The 15,352-nt window shown below is 40.6% G+C and overlaps 1 pseudogene; it reads right to left on the bottom strand.

Annotated features, from left to right (window-relative positions):
• Nucleotides 1-2,262: 2,262 nt before the first annotated feature.
• LOC103600576 overlaps nt 2,263-15,352 on the bottom strand; it is a 41,655-nt pseudogene continuing 28,565 nt past the window's right edge.

The following is a 15,352-nucleotide window of genomic DNA, read 5'->3' on the forward strand; positions in this document are numbered from 1 at the left end:
CATACGCTTAACCACTTTGCCTAAAATGGTTAAGGAAAATGGTTGCGACAAAGTGCTGGTATGGTATTCACATGTGTCATGTACTGAATTGTAAGATACACGAGTTTTCTGAGGTCAGATAAAAGGTACAAATGCTCTTTATAGGAGTCTTTCTTACATTAAAAAGAAAATCTTTGACAATTCTGAGCTCTCAATATTCACGATGCTTGTCTGAAATAGTAATCCTTATCCTTTTTGCTGGGAAATTCCCTCCTGAGAATGGACAATGATATTCTCCAAGCTTTCACACTTAATTCTGTGGCTTCCCTCTCCAATCTACTGGGCAGAGAGAGGTCAGGTTGAATGGGTAAAGGAATAAATAGCTACCAGACTTTGGAAGAAAAAACTTAAGCAAGAGAACAAGTGGGAACTCCATGTTCTCTGTCTTTTTGACCTAAGACCAGAGAAGAATTGATTCTTCCATTTATCTGATTTTTAGAGATCCTCAATGAAAGTGAATCTCTTCTTTTTTTTAAAAGAGTGGGTGTGGTAGCTGAACATGCCTTTTTCGTGTTAGAAATGAAATGTAAGGAATAGGAAGTTGAACCTCTTCGAAACAGCTTACAAGGCCCTTCAGGAGTTGGTAGGCCTTTTCCCTCCATGTCCAGCCTCATCTTTCCAACCAGACTGAATATTTTCAATTCCTCCATCATTTTGAGTCTCTCTAGCATCTTAGCTCATACCTGACTCAGCGTGAACCATGCTTTCTTCTCCCCCCTGTTCCCCCACCTTTGCCTTGCTGACTCCTACACAACTTTCAGCTTACAGGGCACATCCTTGGCTTAGTTTCCCTTGATACACCACTCTGAACTGATCGTCTGCAGCATAGTTCTTACATACTGTATTACTGATGCCTGTTTCCTGTCTTTCTCCCCTTCTAGACTACAAGTTCCAGGAGAATATTGCATGGGGGCCTGTGTCTTTTTTATTCATTGTTTTCCCCACCATGCCTGGCACTTCCTTCCAACAGACTGGCACTCTGCCTGTAGGCTAGATTTACCTCAGTCAGCCTTTTATACACCACCATTTGTTTTAATTGCACAGTTGTACATGACCGAGCAAACGATGAACGGGTACCTGTAATCAAACAGTCCGGAGATTTTAAGCACTTTCATTCACTCCTGGAGCAGTCACTGAGCCTCAGCAATAGGTAATTTAAATTCTGGACGACGAGTTTTCAAGCTGCTTCAATGGACACATTCTGAGAAAAGCGGAGAAACCTCGACCCTTTGATAATTAGACTGAATCAGTTTTCATAATTCTACTTTATGCACTAGAATGGTTAGCAAACTTCATTATCAGCAGCCCGATGAGAAAGCTTTTAACGTCTAATATAGATCTTGTGAGTAATTTCGATTTGCAACCAAACTAAGGTCACTCCGCACAGCAGTGTTTCTTAGACAAGATGAGCTTATAGTCTCATCATTATAAATAATTTCAAAGTAGGCTCAGGAAAAAGCATAGAATTAGCATCTCGTGTATGTATGTTAGATCCAGAGAAAGGACAGCTGACTGCTGCAGTTGAAAGCAATCACCATAAACCCTTATAACCTAGCAAGTCTGCATTTGCTGAAATTGTAAATTGATATCTTTTCTTTTGCTTTGTATATCTGAAACATTGCCAGAATCCAAATGGTTCTTGTAATTAAGGGGAACATATCCTTAAGAAATTTCCAGAAAAGACATGTGACATTATCCGACAACAGCATAAAGCATCCTGGGCTTCCCCTTCTGTAACACTCACAAATTATTCCCGTTGTAGCCTGAAGCCCCGTCAAGGCAGATATCATTTCTGTCTTTGCCACTGAATCCTCAGCACACAAAGGAGGCACTTCATAAATATTTGTGGGATGGATAGATGAATGATATGGATGAATGAAGTTCCATAGTAATATATAGGATATATAGGCATTTTTATCTTTGGCAGCTCAACCAAAGTCTGTTTTGAATTAGAATGCTATAGTTTATTCAGAAAATTTCTTTGTATCTTGCTTTAGTTACTATGGCTACATGATAAACCACCTGAAAACTTATGGCTGAAGACTCAACAACATTTATTTTGCTCACACATCTGCAGTGTGAACCAGGCTTGATGGAGAAAGCTTGACCTGCTCTCCGTAGGGTCAACTGGGGCAGCTTGGAGGCCGAGAGCTGCTCCTAACCTGGGTTAGGAGCCTTGGATGGCTGGGGGCTGCATCAACCCTCAGATATCTCTCTCTAGCTCTATGTGGTCTCCCCGTGTAATCTCTCCAGCATGGTGACTTCGGGGTAATCGGACTTCTTACATGATGGCTCAGGGCTCCACAGGTTCATGTTCTAAGGAAAGAGAAAAAGCCATGAAGAAGCTATATTGCTTTTTATGACCTTGCCTCCTGAGACCATGGCATCACTTCTGCTGCATTCTATCCCTTTGAAGAAGTCACTAATGCCAGTCCATAATCAGAGGGAGTTTGAATTGGATTCCTCATTTAGAAATGTCAACCAATTTGCAAATGTATCACTCACCCAATGACTGTTCTGGAAGTTTTGAAAGACCTTTCATTAAAATCAATAAAGTTGAGACTGGAACCCTTACTCTGAATGAGAAAAACATGCCTGGAGAGAAGTAAACCTAGAATATCATTGTTACTTCTTACATACAGGGATGAAGATGAGGACTCATCTTACTCCAATGTAAGGCAAAACATTACAGCTCCACCAAAGGATGGAATTTTGGGGTGCATTTCCATTCTTAGAATGAGTGCAAGTAGGAATCTTACAAAAGTGGGGGTGGGGGAGAGGAAGTGTAACTGACAATGTCAATATAGACATTAGTAGGCACTTGCTCTTCTACACCTGCATTTCTTCCCCCTCTGTTCTCACTTGTACCCCCAGGCCAGGCTTCAGGAAATCTGCTTAGTGACTTTCCCCTGATCCTCCAGTTTCCCTTTTCAGACCTTTACCTTCACTTTTCAGACCCTAGTTCCTCCCACAATTGTGTAAAGTATCATTTCAGTATTATCTTTAATAAACTTCTTATTCTACAGTACTGATGGTGGTTCTGTTATCTGATTGAATTATGACTGATTAGGAAGAAAACAGCATCAAAATATTTCATTAAAAAATTCTTATTTTGGGGCTTAATATAGCTCAAACGGTTATTTTTTATTTGCAATATGAAACCTCAACTAAGATGACAGCTATAAACCACGTATGTAGGACTTTTAAAAATCTAATGGTGCTCCCAGAACACTTTGCATTGACTTCTGTTGAAACGCCATCCAAAATGCATAAAGTGCAGATTAATAGCATGCAGTGCAACATATGTTTTTCTGCGAGACCAGGGCTGGCAAACTCTTTCTAAAAGATACCAGATATTAAACATTTTAGGCTTTTAGGGTCTCTGTTCCAAAGACTCAAAAGTGCCTTTAGAGCTTGAAAATAGCCATAGACAATACATGATTGAAAGGGTGAGGTGTATTCTAATGAAACTTTATTTACAAGCACTGGTAGGCAGGATTGGACTGTGGGTCTTATTTTGCCAACTAGTGCTCAGAAACTAGGGGGCATTCTGTAAATGTGGACCTGAGAGAGGAAAAATGCTATATAATGGAAATAATGACTTTTTGGAAGGCAGAGAGGGTAAAACAAGCAAGTGTGTAAAACAAGCAAATGATGATCTGCCTAAAGTATAATGTATACAGTAGGAAAGATACCATGGAAACAAGAGGGGGAAGAGGAGTAAAGGTTAATATCTAAGAAATTGAGACTTACGTAAAATTGTGATTTTTTCCCCCTCTATGTGGTGGTGGGAAATATGTGCTCCAAAAGGCATGATTTGTTTTATGAAGTGGGGTGCAAGCAATGCCATGTTTTTATACTATTCTAAAAATATTAGATCTAGCTTGGGCACCCACTTGCCAAAATGGACAAGGCAGACAATTGTAGTCATTTGTGTATATGTGGGCATGGGGCATGGGAGCACCCTTTGCTTCCCCAGTTTAACATGCGATCCTATGGCTTTTGCAGTCCAGGAAATGGTGAAGGTTTCTGGTGCTGAAGGCAAGATGGTCACCAGGGTGCCAAGCTCTATGGTGGGATTGTTGCTAAGGCTGCTGAGGCCATGGCACTTGGGACTCAGGTCTCAGCCACTCCTCCTGGGTGTGAGGAGGCGCCAGCTCTCCCCAGCCCCTGACATGAAGCCTGAGGAATCTCACCTCAGATTATGCTCTAAGCACCAAAGCACCAGTGGCCACTCCTCTCCACTCTGGAACAGCCTAGTTAGTTGCAAAGTTGTCCCTAGAATGTTTTGCCCAAATCCCCTCTGGGCAGCTCTGAGTATTTATAGTCCTATTTAGAAGAAGCCTATATGCCCTAAAGGCCTCACCCCTGAGCAAGTCCTTCAGANTTTTCAGACCTTTACCTTCACTTTTCAGACCCTAGTTCCTCCCACAATTGTGTAAAGTATCGTTTCAGTATTATCTTTAATAAACTTCTTATTCTACAATACTGATGGTGGTTCTGTTATCTGATTGAATTATGACTGATTAGGAAGAAAACAGCATCAAAATATTTCATTAAAAAATTCTTATTTTTGGGCTTAATATAGCTCAAACGGATATTTTTTATTTGCAATATGAAACCTCAACTAAGATGACAGCTATAAACCATGTATGTGGGACTTTTAAAAATCTAATGGTGCTCCCAGAACACTTTGCATTGACCTCTGTTGAAACACCATCCAAAATGCATAAAGTGCAGATTAATAGCATGCAGTGCAACATATGTTTTTCTGTGAGACGAGGGCTGGCAAACTCTTTCTGAAAGAGACCAGATATTAAACATTTTAGGCTTTCAGGGTCTCTGTTCCAAAGACTCAAAAGTGCCTTTAGAGCTTGAAAATAGCCATAGACAATACATGATTGAAAGGGTGAGGTGTATTCTAATGAAACTTTATTTACAAGCACTGGTAGGTAGGATTGGACTGTGGGTCTTAGTTTGCCAACTAGTGCTCAGAAACTAGGGGGCATTCTATAAATGTGGACCTGAGAGAGGAAAAATGCTATATAATGGAAATAATGACTTTATGGAAGGCAGAGAGGGTAAAACAAGCAAGTGTGTAAAAGAAGCAAATGATGATCTGCCTAAAGTATAATGTATACAGTAGGAAAGATACCATGGAAACAAGAGGGGGAAAGAGGAGTAAAGGTTAATATCTAAGAAATTGAGACTTACGTAAAATTGTGATTTTTTTCCCCCTCTATGTGGTGGTGGGTAATACGTGCTGCAAAAGGCATGATTTGTTTTATGAAGTGGGGTGCAAGCAATGCCATGTTTTTATACTATTCTAAAAATATTAGATCTAGCTTGGGCACCCACTTGCCAAAATGGACAAGGCAGACAATTGCAGTCATTTGTGTATATGTGGGCATGGGGCATGGGAGCAGCCTTTGCTTCTCCAGTTTGATATGCGATCCTATGGCTTTTGCAGTCCAGGAAAATGGTGAAGGTTTCTGGTGCTGAAGGCAAGATGGTCACCAGGGTGCCAAGCTCTATGGTGGGATTGTTGCTAAGGCTGCTGAGGCTATGGCACTTGGGACTCAGGTCTCAGCCACTCCTCCTGGGTGTGAGGAGGCGCCAGCTCTCCCCAGCCCCTGACATGAAGCCTGAAGAATCTCACCTCAGATTATGCTCTAAGCACCAAAGCACCAGTGGCCACTCCTCTCCACTCTGGAACAGCCTTGTTAGTTGCAAAGTTGTCCCTAGAATGTTTTGCCCAAATCCCCTCTGGGCAGCTCTGAGTATTTACAGTCCTATTTAGAAGAAGCCTATATGCCCTAAAGGCCTCACCCCTGAGCAAGTCCTTCAGAAGCCCCAAGTCTGATTTGAGGATGTGATCAGGGTGCTCCCCTCCTCCCACCCCTGACTGGTACCGTTCTTTTTTAGTCCTGAAGCAAAGACCCTTGGGGAGGGGACAGATAACATTTCTTCCTTCCTGATAGAAAAGAAGAAATAGACACAGAAAAATATATCAGCAGATTAACCTGCTCCAGTAAATTTTCAATAAATCATCATGCTACATATGTAAAATACCTTTTGCTGTTAAANATGTTTCTAAGTTCTGATGATCTCCCCCCAAAAAGAGGAAAAGAGATTAAGGAGCTGCTAAGTTTACACCACAGGTGTGTGATTCCCTGACCCTTGTTCTCCTTAAAATACCAGATAAGGTAGAGCCTAGAAGAGTTGAGATCATGTAACTGGACCAGACTCTCCTACAATCTAACTGTTCTCCAAATGTGGGCATGCAGAAAAGGGTTGTGTTTAAGTACACAGGTGTTAGAGGAAGTTTTACTTCTAACTCTTCCCTTTATCAACTGTGTGAACTTTGTGCCAGGGATTCACTTTCCATAAGCTTCAGGTTGCATTAAAAAGGAGGTAATGACGGCACCTACCTCGTAGGATTGAGGGCAGTGTGGAGGAGTGGTTAAGAGCATGCATGTGGAGTTGGAGCACCAGGACCCACCTGCTGTTGGCTCCACGGCCTCTTAGCTCTGTTTGAGTGTGGTCAAGTTCTTTAACCTCTTCGGGCCCCAGTTTGCCCATATGGAGAATGGAGCTAACAATAGGGCCTAGTTCTTAGGGTTGTTATAATAATTTGATAAATTAATAGAGGTAAACTACTTAGGACAGGACCTGGTACCTTGTAGAGCTCAGTAAATGTTAGTCCTTTGTGTTGTTGTTAGAAGCAGAAATGAAATTGGAAAAGCCTTAGTGGGTCTCTAGTGATACCCAGCATGATGGTAGATGCAAAAGAAATGCAGGGTATAGACCATCTTACATTGCATCAATTCTTTGCCTGGAAAGGTCCTTTAGACAGATATCTACACCCCACTTACAGACTGATACTCAGAATTCAATCATTAGAGAGTAAATTCATTAGCTTAAGATGGTATGTTTTGGTTATCTATTGCTACCTAAAAATGACCCCCAGATTTAGTGACTTAAAATAACAACCATTTGTCACTTTTTACGATTCTTTCAGTTTGACTGGGCAGTTCTGCTTCACATGGTGTCGTCAGGGGCTGCAGTTGTTTGGGGGTGCTCAACTGGGTGGGACAAACAAGAGGTCTCACTCCCATGGCAGATGTCAGTGCTGGCTGTTGGCTGGGACTCAGCTGGGGCTGCCAAACAGGAGCCTGTGTTCTCCTCCAGTGTCCTCTCCCTGTAGCTTTGGTTGCCCACAGCATGTGCCTGGGCTCCAAGAGGTAGAAAGTGGAAGCTGCCTGTTCTCTTGAAACATGTTCTTGGAAGTTCCAGAATGTCACTTCTGCATTCTGTTGCTCAGACTAGTCATGAGGCCAGCCCAGATTAATAGGAGGGAGAAATAAACTCCATNCTGTTGCTCAGACTAGTCATGAGGCCAGCCCAGATTAATAGGAGGGAGAAATAAACTCCATCCCTTGATGTGAGGAGCAGAATGCAAGGACAGGAAGAGGCTGACTTTGGAGACTGACTGCCTGTATTAGTTATCTATTGCTGTGTAATAAATTACCCTGAGATGCAGGAGCTTAAAACAATGGATATTTATTATCTCACATAGTTTCTGAGAGTCAGGGATCTGGGAACGGTGAGCTGATTGGTTCTGATTTCAGAGCCTCTTAGAAAGTTTCAGTCAAGCTGTCAGCTAGTGTTGCCATTTCTGAAGGAGCTAAAGTCTCCATTTCTAAGCTCACTCATGTGGCTGTTGGCAGGAGGCTTCAGTTGCTTGCCACATGGTCTCTTCCTCCACAGGGCTGTTCATGACACTGCTTCCCCCAGTGGGAGTGGTGATCTGAGAAAAGAGAAAGAGAAGGAGAGGAAGAGGGAGGGGGGAGAGAAATCTCAAAATGGAAGCTGCAATATTTTATAACATAAATTTGGAAGTGACATACTGTCACTTCTGCCATATGCTATTGGTCATACAGACCAACCCTAGTGTAATGTGGAAGGAAACTACAAAGAGGCATAGCTTGGGGATCACCAGGGGTCATTTTAGAGGCTGCGTATCAAACTGCTACTCAGCAGTGCTGTGCATGAGAAGCTTCTCAGGAGCTTGTTAAATATGCAGATTTCTTGGCTGAGATTCCGATGTAGACCATACTTTGGGAAACCTTGACCATGCCAAGGCTTTAATCTTATTGACAGTCTGATGCCCAGAGGGCTGCAAATTGCTGAGAGCACACATTTATCTTCAGCGTGAGTGGATATGGGTTTCTCTTCCACTTCTGGTGGATTTTGACGCATACTAAGCACGAAGGCTACAGCCTCTTGGGTTGTTTGGAGTAGATGCCACTGACAGGTATAGATTTTTTGTTTTGTGCTCTTCGGTGAAGTTTTGCCTATTTTTGACTTTTCCTAGTTTGCAAATCCCTGCTATTGATTACCATACTTGTTCTCCAATGTAAGGGTCTGTGTCAGTGGCTACCTACATGCAGATACGCGTCTTAGGCATGAGTCCATCCAATGATGTCGCTACCACTGGAGTTCATGAGCATCCCCACTAAGACACTAAGTCCCTAACCTTCTGGTTTGACTCTTATCTCCATGGGGAAGCTCTTTAAAATGTGTTTGGATTTGTCCCATCCTTGTCACCTTCCCTCTTTCCTTCACACCTTTTTTCCCTCCCTCCCTTCAATCTCACAAAATACCTGAGTAGGAGTCACCTCTTGGGCTGTCTGCTTATCTCACAATGCTTATCTTCTTTTTTGCCCTTTTTACAGGGTTCCTACTAATTGTGTTTGAACCACATATTCCTGACCACCTGAACTTAGCAAATTGGATTGCTGTGGACACCTGACTCAAGCTGGGCAATGCGATTCCTTCCCTGGAATTTAGAATAGGGACCAAAGAAGAGACAAAGGATTCTCTTTTTGTGTCAGGATTCCTGTCCCATAGGTGCAAACATTGTGGTGGAACTGAGTCCCTCCATCACCATCCTGTCCTTTTGCTGTGTAGACTAATAAAGTCAATCTAAAGTAATTAAAGAGTAGAGCAGATGTTAGGAAGAATTGGTGATGGAATATGGGAGAATGACCTTTGGATTCCAGATGGCTTTTCATTTCTTTTTTTTTTTTTTCCTTTTTGTCTTTTTCCGTGTCCAGCGACGGATCGCAAACCCTCAGTGTCGACCAAAGAAGAGACAAAGGATTCTCTTTTTGTGTCAGGATTCCTGTCCCATAGGTGCAAACATTGTGATGGAACTGAGTCCCTCCATCACCATCCTGTCCTTTTGCTGTGTAGACTAATAAAGTCAACCTAAAGTAATTAAAGAGTAGAGCAGATGTTAGAAAGAATTGGTGATGGAATATGGGAGAATGACCTTTGGATTCCAGATGGCTTTTCATCCAGTGAGCAGGAACCGGTCTGCATGTGGGATCCGAACCCTTGGCGGGAGCGCCACCATGCTTCCCAAGCGGAGCACTATAGCAGTGCGCCACCGGGCCAGCCCGGCTTTTCACTATGGGAGAATGACCTTTGGATTCCAGATGGCTTTTCATTTCTTTACACTAGTTTTCCCTGAAGCTTGGCTTGGATTCTGTGAGATTCCCATGTGGGCTGTAGTAATATGCTACCCCCCAATTTTGAGTTTAAATTAGTTCCCATAAATTTCTGTTACTTGACTACTAATACAATCCATATATACAAGCACTATGGCTATACCCTTAACCTGGTGAGTTCAGACATCGGAAGAGAAGATTCTTGCTGAAGACCACACATAGGAGAATTAATGCATGGACATGGCGTGGTGGGAACATTGGGGAGAGATTTCTACTCCATCTGGAGTGCCGGCAAAGGTTTCACCGAGCAGATGATATTTGAGCTGGGCTTTGAAGGATACTAAGTGTTTACTAGGAACAACGAGAGAATAAGTCTGGTGTGGCTAGGCTGGTGTGTAAAAATACGAGGGAGAGCAACCATAAAGTACTAGAGATGTAATTTGATGCCAGAAAAGTCAAGGGTTTCTCATGCCATGCTAAAAATAACAGGACATATTTTCAAAAGAGAAATGAAGATAATCTGAAAGCATAATTTGGAAACAATTGGTCTGAAATATCTCTTCATTATGGATTCATTTGCTATGAACTGTAATAGAGCTGATTCTTGTAAATGTGTTTGGAATTTAAATGACTCTCACATATACCTTCCATAAGGTTTGGCCTTTACTTTAGAGAATGCTATTGAAAGCCATTAATAATCTTTCATTCTGGTTGTAATATTGCTGTGGCATGTGAAAGGCATTAAAAAAGACTTCCACCATCACATTTGGATCAGGCATATGTTAATTAGAAACAAAAGCAATTTATGTTTAATTTAATCCTAGTGGGAGATTCATTATATACTGTTCTTTGGTTACACACAGTGCAATGAGGGTAGATTTCTGTTTTTTCTCTACATATTCTCTTTGTCTTTCACAGTCATGGTTTAATATATTTTCTGTGGATTCTGATTCTCTCCTTTTCATTTTCTCTCTCATTTTATTTTTTCAATATAGTCATGATTGTATTTAAGATTTAATGTTTTTCTTCTTGCAAGCTTTTGTTTGTTTTTGCATCTTGTAACTACAGATTGCTCATTTTATTTATGGTGGGCAAAGTCAATTGTGAATTATTCAGGAGTTGGCAGCCTGATTACTAGGTCATATGGACTCTTAGTTTTTTACCATCTTCTTCCTGTTGCTGATCTTGTAACCTTTTCCTGCTCATTAACATATCCACTGATAATTGTCAAGGATGAAGGAGGAAAAAGAACTTGAGATGTTAAAAGTTGGTGGGTTTCAAGAAAATTTGATGAAAGGTTAGTGTGGGAAGGATTTGAAACTCGTGGCTATAAGCAAGAATTTCATTTATTAGTTAAGCTGATTTCCCTGCGAATATTGACTTTTCTGGATTAGGATACTAGATAGTTGAGGGAAAAGCTGATGGTATTCTGAAGACAAACACGGTCTGGGGTAAAACCTGTTTCTTGGAAGTAGCGAAAAGAGCTCAGAATCCTGTGTGTCTTTTCTGAAATTTTAGTAAGCTGTAAAAGTTTTCTTTTAGGAAGATGGGTCTAATGAGGGACTTAGACTACACCTCATGGGATAGCTTGCTTCTCATTTGAGAGAGCAGGAGAACCAGAACTCCCACTCTCTTTATGGAAAGACAGAGGCAGGTAGTACAGCTTTTGAGTCCATGGATGTGTGTCCTAGTTTTTGCTTTGCCATTAACTAGCTATGTGATAACAAAAGCAATCCAAATAATAAAACAATAGTGATGATTTATTGTGTCAGACATTTTACTTATATTATTACATTCTGTTCTTGCAAAAACCTTATGAGATAGGAAAGTTATTATCTGTATTTTCTACATAGGGAAACTGAGTCAGAGACAGCTTACGTAGTTTGCCCAAGCTTACATGGTTGGTAACTAGCAGGAGGCTAACTCTGGAGCCTTTGTTGTTAGCCACCATATTATGCTATTCTCCCAAGACTCAGTTGCCTGCTCTCTCTGGGCCTATTTCTTCTTACAAAAGGGAAACTCATGATTGTTCTGACACCCTCTTCCTATTTCAGAAAATCAAATAGGAGCATGAAAGGGAAAATGTTTTGAAGACTATAAAATAGCAGGAAAATACAAGCAATTATTAAGATGGACATGCTGAAAGCTAGAGAGCAAGAGAAAAGGCTCCCTGGAGCGAGCATTAGAGCTTGACCTTCAGCAAAAGGGCTGACAGCCCAAGCTGGAAACTTGGGTCCTTCTTCCCCAGCTGTCAGAATGGCAGGGGCAGGGGACAGATGCCTGGGTATCCAGGCGTGAGTGGCAAGGCCCCCTTCACTAGCGTCTCTGGGCAGATTCATTCAAAGCTTGACCTTTTGAATGCAAAACACTTGTCAGGTTGCCAAGGTCATTCAGTCAGGGAATGGATTTAACCAGGAGAAGAATATTCCTGTGGTTGTCCCAGGAATGCTCACTCTCTGAAGTTGGTCACAGGGTCAATTTGGAGAGAAATGGCTTCTAGAGAGCTCAGGGTATACCTGGAAACTGGAACTTCTCCACAATCTGGTTGGTGCTGCTCAATTTTTAAAAGCCATGCCTCCATTTCATAAATATGAGGCTTTCTGTAATTTGCATTATAAAAGATAATTATATATATTTTTCATTTTTTAACTATAAAATTGTATGGTTTATTTGGGCAAGCATTTTCATATTAGATTCCTCCCCTGACCCCCACTCCAATTTTAGAAAATTTCTCTGGGAGGGTTTGGGGAGACAGAATGCTTGTTTTCTTGGGAGTCATTTATATGAAGGGTATGCTTATAGAAATGTCTCAGTTGACGCATCCGAACAAGAGATTTGGGCAAGAGAGCTCTGTGAAAAATAAAATCATGGAATGTTCTATAAACTTGTTATTGGTGGAAAAGCTTTTCTTTAGGAGTCAAACCACAGAGGCTACATCAGAGGTTAGTGATTTTAAGCTATGCATTTACAACCCTAAATTGTTACTGAGATCATGAATTCACATCATCGTGTGAATGTTTACAATTAAGTAGATTGTAAAGTGGCTACAAATCCCTCCCATCCTGGTCTATACTCCCCTTCACCGTGTGGCTTTGCTCCTCCTTCCAACAAGAGTTGGAGTCACGTTCTCTGTCTCTTGAATCTGGGCTTGGCCATGTGACCTGCTTTGGTCAAAGGAACATTAAAAAATGTGATGACAGCAGAGATTTGAAAACCGCTTGTACATTGGGCTTGCTCTCCCTATGCTGCTAGAACCCCTTTTGCCACCATATGAAGAAGCCCAGACCAGCCTGTTAGAACATGAGAAACCATGTGGAGCAAAGACAGGCTGGTTTAGATGAAGCCCTGAGAGCAACTGTTCTACCAACCATCAGTCTATGTGAGTGAAGCCACCCTAAACATTCCAGTCCCAGTCAAACTGCCAGCTGACGACAGATTTGCCAAGCTGGCCCAGGCCAGAAGAACTGTCCAGCAGATCCACAGAATCATGGGAAATAACATGTTTGCCGCTTTAAGCCACTAAGTTGGGGGCTACTTTATTATACAACAAAGCTGATTCAAACTCTAATTAAAAAAAAACTTCAACCCAAAATTTTAGTGTGTTAGAAGGGTTAGCAAATTAAGGCCATTTGGCTGGCCCTCTGTTTTTGTAAATAAAGTTTTATTGGAACATGTTAATTTGTTACATATTTTCTATGGCTTTCTCGAGCAGTTACAACAAAGGCTGTATAGACCTCAAACACTAAAATATTTACTATCTAATCCTTTAAGAAAAAGTGTGCCAACCCTACAGTGAGTTGTGCTTTTCTAATTTTTTCTAATTGCTGTATAAGAGTTCATCTTTTTGTAATGTATTATTTCATTTTCTTTAGGGTATCTTTTCATGAATAACAAGTTCTTAAATTTATTTATTTTTGGCAGCTGGCCAGTATGGGGATCTGAACCTCTGATTGTAGTGTTATAAGGCTACACTCCAACCAAGCTAGCCAGCCAGCCCCAAGTTCTTAATTTTAAATAGCCAAATTGACAGATCTTTTTTTTAAAAATAGTCAATGCTTATGTCTTGTTTAAGAAATCATTCCCTACTGCAAAGTTAAAAAAAAAAAAAAAATATATATATATATATATTTTCTATTTAACAATAAATGTTTTAACATTTAGATCTTTAATGCTGGAGTTGATTTTTAGATATAGTGTAAGGCAGGAACTCAATTTCTTTTTTCTAAATGGATTGCATTTTTTTTCTAATGGCTCCATTTATGGAAGTTATTTCTTTCCCCACTGATGTGATATGCCACCTCTATCATCTATTAACATGACAAAGTATGTGCATTTGTTTCCAAGTTTACTATTCTATTCTATTCCATTCCATTCTATTCTATTCTACTCAAATTATAACTTTTCACCAATATGACTGTCTTAATTACTACAGCTTCATAATACATTGATAGTTTGTGAGGCAAGTCCTCTGCCCTTTTCTTCTTTGGAGAATCCTAGCTAATCTTAGTCTTTTCCTCTTTCATATGCATTTTAGAATCATCTTATCAAGTTCCATGTAGAACCCTGTCGAAGTATTGTATTGAATCTATAGGTAAATTTGGTAAATTTTGTCTACAATGTTGTGTTTCTACCCAGGGACATGGTCTATTTCTCCTTTTATTTAGGTCTTCTTAATATCTTAATAAAGTTTTATACATTCTTCTGTAGTTCTGATACATCTTTAGAGTTTTTTCCTATCTTGGAAAAAATTCTTTTCTGAACTTGAGTGTTATATTTACATAATCATATAATATGCAGTTAACTATAGGTTTTTCTTTTCTAATACCTAGAACTCCAATTTCTTTTTATTTACTGGCTCAGACTTTCACAATGTGAACAGGAGTGGTATTAATGGAATCCTGTTCCATTTCTGATTTTAAAAAGAATGATTCTAGCATTTCCTCATTTAGAATAATGTTCACTCTAGATTATTCACAGATACTTCTATGTCTTTTTAGTATATCCTCATCCTCATCCCTTCCTTATTTATTTATTTATTTTTTTGGTGGCTGGCTGGTATGGGGATCCCAACCCTTGACGTTATTCACTCTAGATTATTCACAGATACTTCTATGTCTTTTTAGTATATCCTCATCCTCATCCCTCCCTTATTTATTTATTTATTTTTTTGGTGGCTGGCCGGTATGGGGATCCCAACCCTTGACGTTAGTGCTATCAGTACCATGCTCTCCCAAGTGAGCTAACCAGCCAGCCCCTCCTTTCTTACTTTCTGGAGCAAAAAATGTTCCAGGTTTATCTTGTATTTCCCTATCCAGTTCTGCAGTTAGCCTTTTCTCCAAAGAGCCTTTATTTCTTTAAGTGGAGCATGGTATATAGAAACTAAGATCTGGGCACTAGGGGTACTCACTGTTACTCACAAATCATATCTTTCTAGGACTTCTTAGTGTATGGACATGTACACACATACATAGTCACTTCTCTATCTCTGTATATTAAAAATCATGAGTTCAGGGCTGGCTCCATGGCTCACTCAGGACAGTGCGGAGCTGATAGCACTGAGGCCGTGGGTTTGGATCCTATATAGGGATGGCCGGTGAGCTCACTGGCTGAGCGTGTGCAGGCAGCACCGTGCCTAGGGTTGTGATCTCCTTACCGGTCACACACACACAAAAAAAGTAAAAAAGTCATGAGTTCACACTGATACTTCCAGTTCCAATTCAACAACACAGGGTTTATTCTTGCCTTCCCCTTTTCCATATTTGTAACTCTTTTTCAGCAAGAAACCTGGTTTCCATTAT

Source organism: Galeopterus variegatus, unplaced genomic scaffold (genome assembly GCF_000696425.1).
Source record: "Galeopterus variegatus unplaced genomic scaffold, G_variegatus-3.0.2 Scaffold3392, whole genome shotgun sequence".
NCBI classification, from domain to species: domain Eukaryota; kingdom Metazoa; phylum Chordata; class Mammalia; order Dermoptera; family Cynocephalidae; genus Galeopterus; species Galeopterus variegatus.